This window comes from Prosopis cineraria, unplaced genomic scaffold, assembly GCF_029017545.1.
Source record: "Prosopis cineraria cultivar Desert tree isolate PC_DT_omini unplaced genomic scaffold, ASM2901754v1 PC1, whole genome shotgun sequence".
NCBI classification, from domain to species: Eukaryota; Viridiplantae; Streptophyta; class Magnoliopsida; order Fabales; family Fabaceae; genus Prosopis; species Prosopis cineraria.
In genome coordinates this window covers 39423138-39429949 of record NW_026555332.1, presented here as the reverse complement: position 1 = coordinate 39429949, position 6812 = coordinate 39423138, and the positions used below count along the sequence as shown (strand labels likewise).

General features: G+C 32.1%; 1 pseudogene; it reads right to left on the bottom strand.

Annotated features, from left to right (window-relative positions):
* Positions 1–1349: 1349 nt before the first annotated feature.
* Positions 1350–2381, bottom strand: LOC129307000 (LEAF RUST 10 DISEASE-RESISTANCE LOCUS RECEPTOR-LIKE PROTEIN KINASE-like 2.5; annotated as a pseudogene).
* Between the last annotated feature and the right edge of the window lie 4431 nt (positions 2382–6812).

Sequence of the window (6812 nt, the reverse complement as noted above, 5' to 3'; positions counted from 1 at the left end):
TTTCTATTTAATAAATTATTTAATTTTAAAATAAATATAAAATAATTTATTTAATAAGAGTATTTATAAAAAAATAATAATTATATTTTAAAAATTAAAAATATTTATATTTTTTAATAGAATGAGTATATGTTTTAAAAAAGTAAAATTGTTCTAGTCCACGATACAAAAATTCGATTTGATGGATGATATCATTATTTTAAAACAAAAATTGTAAGTTGATGAGCACGGGATAATTGATGAAGCGCAATAGGTCATGAGATGAGATGACGCGACATCATAGTAAGTTGAAAAGATACATTAGACAAATGATATGACCGGATTTTTTACCCTGAATTTACTGTCCCAAAACTTGGCTTCCTGGCAAAAAATTTAGCGATTCAAAAGGTACATGCTAGAGCTGCAGAAAGTCCCGTGACATTGACTGGGAATTGGGAGCGTGTTTTTCTGTTATTAGTCCTATAAAGATCCCCCTTTCCAATAACACAAATTATTTGATTGTTTTCACTTTTCATAGGCTTTAAATTCAAAACAGCAAGATTAAAACAATGTTCCATATTTCATTTTCTTAAAAAGAAAATCATCATGAACTTTAGCCATAGGAACAGTCAACATGAAGCCCGAAAATCACAATGAAACGGATCACGGACACGCGTGGACGATCCCAACTCTGCTTCCGAGGTTCGCATTGATATACTTCCTCCGATCTTATTTATAAATCATTTCTATCAACCTCATCAATATCAATACAATAAAAGTATAAGAAATAAAAGTAAGTAAAATTTTAAACATGCTCTTATATAACAAATTAAAAAATAATGTCCGGGGAGAGAGGGAAAGAGGAAAAGCTTGCCGTGACAGAGGGACTGGTAAAGTAATTAAAGTCATTTCTGAACAAACGTCAACCTCTTCTTCCTTTTTCGGTATTTCCTCAAACTCCAGTGACGGCAGCCAATTCTACCGTACAGGAACCGGCGACGGGACCCCGAACGCTGTCAATGGCCTTTTCCTTTGCCAATGAATATAAAATATCCAAGCCAGCCAATAATCAAAAATTAAAAAAAAAACAAATATATAAAACTCAAAATGTCTTCCCCAAGTCCCTAGCTTTGAAATTTAGAAATCCATAAGGAAATAAACAAGAAATTCATGATTAATAAATTCTTAACATTTAAAGAGTAAAGAGAAAGAACAGATAAAGTCCCTTAAGATGCTGATCCTTAATTAGAGAAATATCTACAACTTAATCTAATCCGTGACCTCCTTAAAGTTCTTCCTCAAAAGTGCCCCAAGAATGCCTTGAGTAGTATTCATTGACAAATGAAAAACCTAAGTATTTTTTCCTCAAATTGGCTGAAAGTCCAAAATTTCCTACAATAAATATGGAAATAAAATATGTAGAATAACTAGTGGGTCTCCAACATTAGGGAAGAGCTTTCGAGATCAACATCTTCTGAGTTGGCATTGCATGTTGCAGAAGATTCTTGTTCTAATCTTGGAGGGGAAAGCATGGCAGGTTTTGGTGGCGTTTCTAGAGAGTCTAAGCTTCCTTCCAACATTTCAATAACTCTACTAATTGTAGGCCTTTGAGTTGGAAATGTTTGAATACACCACAAACCCACAATCGTCATTCTCCTTGCAATGTCATTTTCTTCCCTTCCTCAAGTTCATCATAAATCCAATCTGGAAAATAAATTTCTGTTGTGCGGCCTTCCTCAAGTTCTCTAAACCATATCAACAAACATTCCATACTCACATATTTATCTTTCTCTCACCAACCATATCCAACAACAGCATTCCATAACTAAAAACATCAGATTTATGTGAAACTCTTCCAATATTTCTATTCCAAACTTCTGGAGCAAGATATCCAATAGTTCCTCTTGCTTCTGAATTGAAACAATGCTTTCTTTCCTTGGGCACAGCTTTGCAAGTCCAAAATCTGAGATTTTGGGGCAAAAACCTTCATCTAACAGGATGTTATGTGGCTTTATATCAAAATGCAGAATTCGTGTGTTGCATCCTCTGTACAAGTATTCAAGTCCTCGAGCTGTCCCAATTGCAATTTCGTACAGATTTTCCCAAGTCAAGGATGAACTACTAGTTTTATCTTCCCTATTTTGATTAATGAACTTGTCAAGAGATCCTTTGACATAAACTCATATATAAGAGCTTTTTTTTGGCCTTCCAAAAAAAACCAAGAAGGGTAACAACATATATGGGAAGTTTTACTGATGCTAGCAACCTCATTGATGAAGTCTTCCCCATTCCCTTTGATGACTTCAATAACTTGACAGCAACAGGACAGCCATTGAGTAGTTCTCTTTGTATACAGAACCATAACCACCTTGTCCCAATTTAACTTGAAAAGATTTGGTCATTTTCTTCACCTCTGCAAATTTATATCTTGTAAGAGCCAGAGGTCCTTGGTTTCTAATGAACGCCTCGATGTTTTGGTCAGCCCTCGATGTCTTCAAGAACTCTATTTTCTGCCTCAATGATTTGATTATACAACAAAAAATAATACTGCATATTAGCAATGTTCCACCAATTGTTCCACTTGTTATACCTGTCACATATAGTAGGTATAAATCACTGAGTAGATTAGATAATACGGCTTATTTATCAATTTCAACAATAAAATGTACTCCCTCCGCTCCTTATTATAAAGCTCAATCCAAAACCAAAGAAATGTAGTTAAGTAATTAATTTTGTGTGAAAATAGATTAAATAAAAAATTAAATGTATTACATTCTCTCTCATAATTAATAAATTTAAATGTGGGTATATTAAAAAACATAATTAATAAATAATACACCATCAAACATTTCATATTAAAAATTAAATAATCTTCTAAAATGTGCACTATAATAAAGACCAGGGGCAATATTCAGGATGCTTGAAAACAAAGTATTCTAAAATAATGAGAGAAAATATTGTAATCTTTGAATCAAAACTTCTGTTGTCTTCTGGCTATATCTAAATCTAGTTGTATATTTATGTGTCCTGATAGGAGCGCAATAATTCAACATTTCTTCTGTATACCTCTCTTTATTATATTATTGTTAGTTTCTTCGATTTCTATAGCTTTTTCATTTGTCACTTCTATACATTTTTAATTCTTTTTACAATTTCAATTTAAATTTTATGCAAATCAATATATTTTCAGTAAATAACTTCTATAACATTTTTCTAGAACATATTAATATAAATTTTTTATATTATACTATATCACTATAATCAATAGTGAATATGAAATACCATAAGTATAAGAAATAAAACTATTGACAAGCTGTGAATAATACAACTTATTTGCTTGATCCATTCTAATTGAAAAAGAGGTTGATCCATTACCTATTATAAAATTTCATCCTGCCAGGCCGTGAATTTTCTGCAATTATAAGCAAAGAGATTAAATAATTAATCATGAATTAATAAGCCAACTATTTTGCATGGCCCCACTATAATATATATGAGAGAGGGAGGTTGATTTACCTATCGCCGGCGATGGATTTTCTGCAACTGTAAGCAAAAAGAAAAAAGGAAAAAAAGAAAAAAAGATATAAAAAATATATATTAGTAAATAGGATTTTATATTTATAGTTCTTGAAAGTGCTAAACTCTATCATGCAACGTGGATGACTGTGAGCATGCGGGTTAATTTCTTTGCTGATAATACACACTTGAAGAATTTTCAGTTAGAAGTCTACAGCATTCTTATATGCATATGCCCTGTTGTAAGTTTTTCTTCTCTTGTCTTCTTCTTCTTCTTCTTCTGTTTTTTTTTTTTTGAAGTCAGTTTTCCTCTCTTTCAAACAGTCAAGTATTCGATGAGAAAGAAATTTAAAACTAAAATCAAAATAGATTAGATCAATAAAAGTTAAAATGAAAATACAGAGTCAAGTTTCTTCTACTACTGTGTGTGTGTGTGTGTGAGAAAGAGAGATATTTGATAGTGAGAAAGAAATTTGGGTAAAAATAATTAACATGGAAGAAGGAGTGTTACTGTGATATAAAGTTAGTGGAAATGTAGTGGGAGAGATGCTCAAGAGAATTCACTTGGCAGGATAGGAAAAACTGAAGAAAGAAATAGATGGAAGCCCCGTCTCAAAAACCTAGATGAGATGAAACGAAATGTCAATTTAATTTTATTTACTTGAGTGAAATCATTTTTTTATTTTATCTAATAAAAATCTTTATATTATGATAAGTGGAGTAACAATTTTGATATAAATCTTATATGCATATATGAAACAAAATACAAATACCCACAGTAATATATTGAAAAATTTAAATATTGTGATCACATATACATAAATGAATTTAAAAATTAATATATTAAAATTGCTGTATATATTAATTTTTAAAAACAATGCCACTCGGGTCCTCCTCCGTCATCGATTGTATATGCCTCCCTCCTGAATATCTCCACCACCATCCTCTTTAGATAATATGCAACCACCTCATTATAAGCTCATTATTAACCATTGTATACTCCCATTTAGCCTTAACGTTGTAGTCTAGATGTCTTCGCAATGAGATGAATCATTTGATAAGAATTTTTTATTTTATCAATTAAGTTGAAAGAGTTCTCGAGAGAGAGCTGACTGTTCTAAGTCATCACGTGGTTTGAAAATGTCAAACCTCTTATAGTTGATAAAATTATGAAATTGAAAACAACGTAACTCAGATTAAAAAAGTGGTTTAGGATTGGAGGAAGTATCGTTATCGATATTCCTGAGATTTTTTCACTTTAACATTACATGGTGCATACCTGTGACTTGGGAACAGTAAAATGTCCTTGGGAGTTAAGTCGGCAGCCGCCTCTATCAGAAACACATCGAGAACAGTGACTAGAAAGTCGCGCTTGAATGGGGTATCCTGAATCTAGGGATACAAATGGGTTCCCAGCTGCAAACGATTCAGCCGCTGCTGGAAGCTGAATCCATGAACATGCTGCTAAAGCAGGTGGAGTATCATTTAGATCTTTGTATTGGTTTCCGAAGTAGATCGTCTCACCCGTACTCTCAACACAGCCTGTAAATCTGTAAATTCCCGTCGATGAAGAGCTTTTGTTGAGCGTAGCATTGCACTTATACAGTGTTATATATCCAGTATTAGGATCCAACTCGAAATAACCCAGTTATATCCAGTATTAGGATCCAACTCGAAATAACCCGGGCTGAGCTAGCAGGAAGAGTAATAGTGCTGTTGAAGGCGTCACAGCTCTCATTTGCCCGGCTCTTTTCCAGAACCGCGTCTCTCAGAAGACTTTATAAAACCCGTCGCCTGTACCAGTCACTTGAATCTCTTTTCCTCCACTGAATTGCACAGTTTTGTTGCGTTTGGGTTTTCACAGCCGTGAAAGCCAACATTCCACAGTCCTGTCGTGCCCAAGTGGTGAGAGGGAAGCCCAGCTTGCCCAGATTTCCACAGTCAAAGGTAGATGGACAATCCTCCCCAGAAGCAGAATCAGAAAACAAGAAGATGATGATGAACACATAAACCGGTGGAACCATTCTTCTGGGATCCTCGGTTATCTTGGAGAAAAAATTTCGAGTAAAACTTACTTGAAGGTTTTATTCTTGGTTGTTCACATATCTAATACTCAAGTCGCAGACCGTGATCGATACGCAATCGACTTGGCTCGGCTACTGTACGTATAGACGACCGAGAAAGATGAATGAAACGCGTCTATACATCTTCAAACAATTAACATTTGCTTCACTGAGTCGCAAATGATGATATATGCATGATATGTATGCACGAATGTGTTTGTGTTAAGAAATACCAATAGTTATCAGTTTCGTCAAATAATTAATAAAAATAATTTATTTGAAGCATCAAAAGAAGTACCTATAATTCTATAACTATCAAAATATTACTCCCTCCTTTAAAAATATAATATTTTTAATTAATATTTTATCTTTAAAAAAAAAGTTATGACTTTTCAATTAATCTTATATTTTTATTATCTTTATTAACCATTTATAATAAATATAAAGTTATTATCAGTAGGGACACTTTTAAAAAAGTAATAATTACATCTCCAAAAAATTAAAAATATTTTATATTTTTTAACATTCAATTCCTCAAAAAATATCTTATATTTTTGAATAGAGAGCGTATAAACTTAATTATATTGCAGATTAATTATAAAAATATGAAATAATAAATTTGATGGTTTTATTCTGCTTGATATTACCGATGCAGGAATAACAAGCAGCCAAAAATGAAAAATTAAAATGAAAAGCCCTCTTTTTAGTTATTTTTATGTATAAAATTTATTTAAAATATCATAAACGCTAAAATCAGGGTACCCGTGTCATGGAACCAGCACCGCATATTGAAAATTGAAAATTTATATCTAGAAGAAAAGAATGATGCTGAGGTTAGGTATATGTAGATATCATTCAGTCAAATGATAATGAAACTAATTAAAGATTTAAATGGGCGGAGGTGGGAATGGTAAAGATGATGGGCGAGAAGAAAATATGTTCCATCAAATGCATGCACAGAGATAAAAACCAATCCTTTGACAATTGGATCATGATACTACAAAAAAAAAAAATTATTAATATATTATATTTTTTAAAATATTTTTTAAGCACTATAAAATTTAAAATTCGACTTTAATGACGCAGAGTTTTAATTTCTTTTTGGCGCAATCTGTCCGATTTTTTTCTTCAAAAAGGTATAGAACTTGACTTCTATTAAGCCAAAACCCATACTTATATTTAAACAAAATAAAAATTAATATGACATATGTAGTAACTATGTCTATTATGTTTCCACCTCAATGTATAATTATA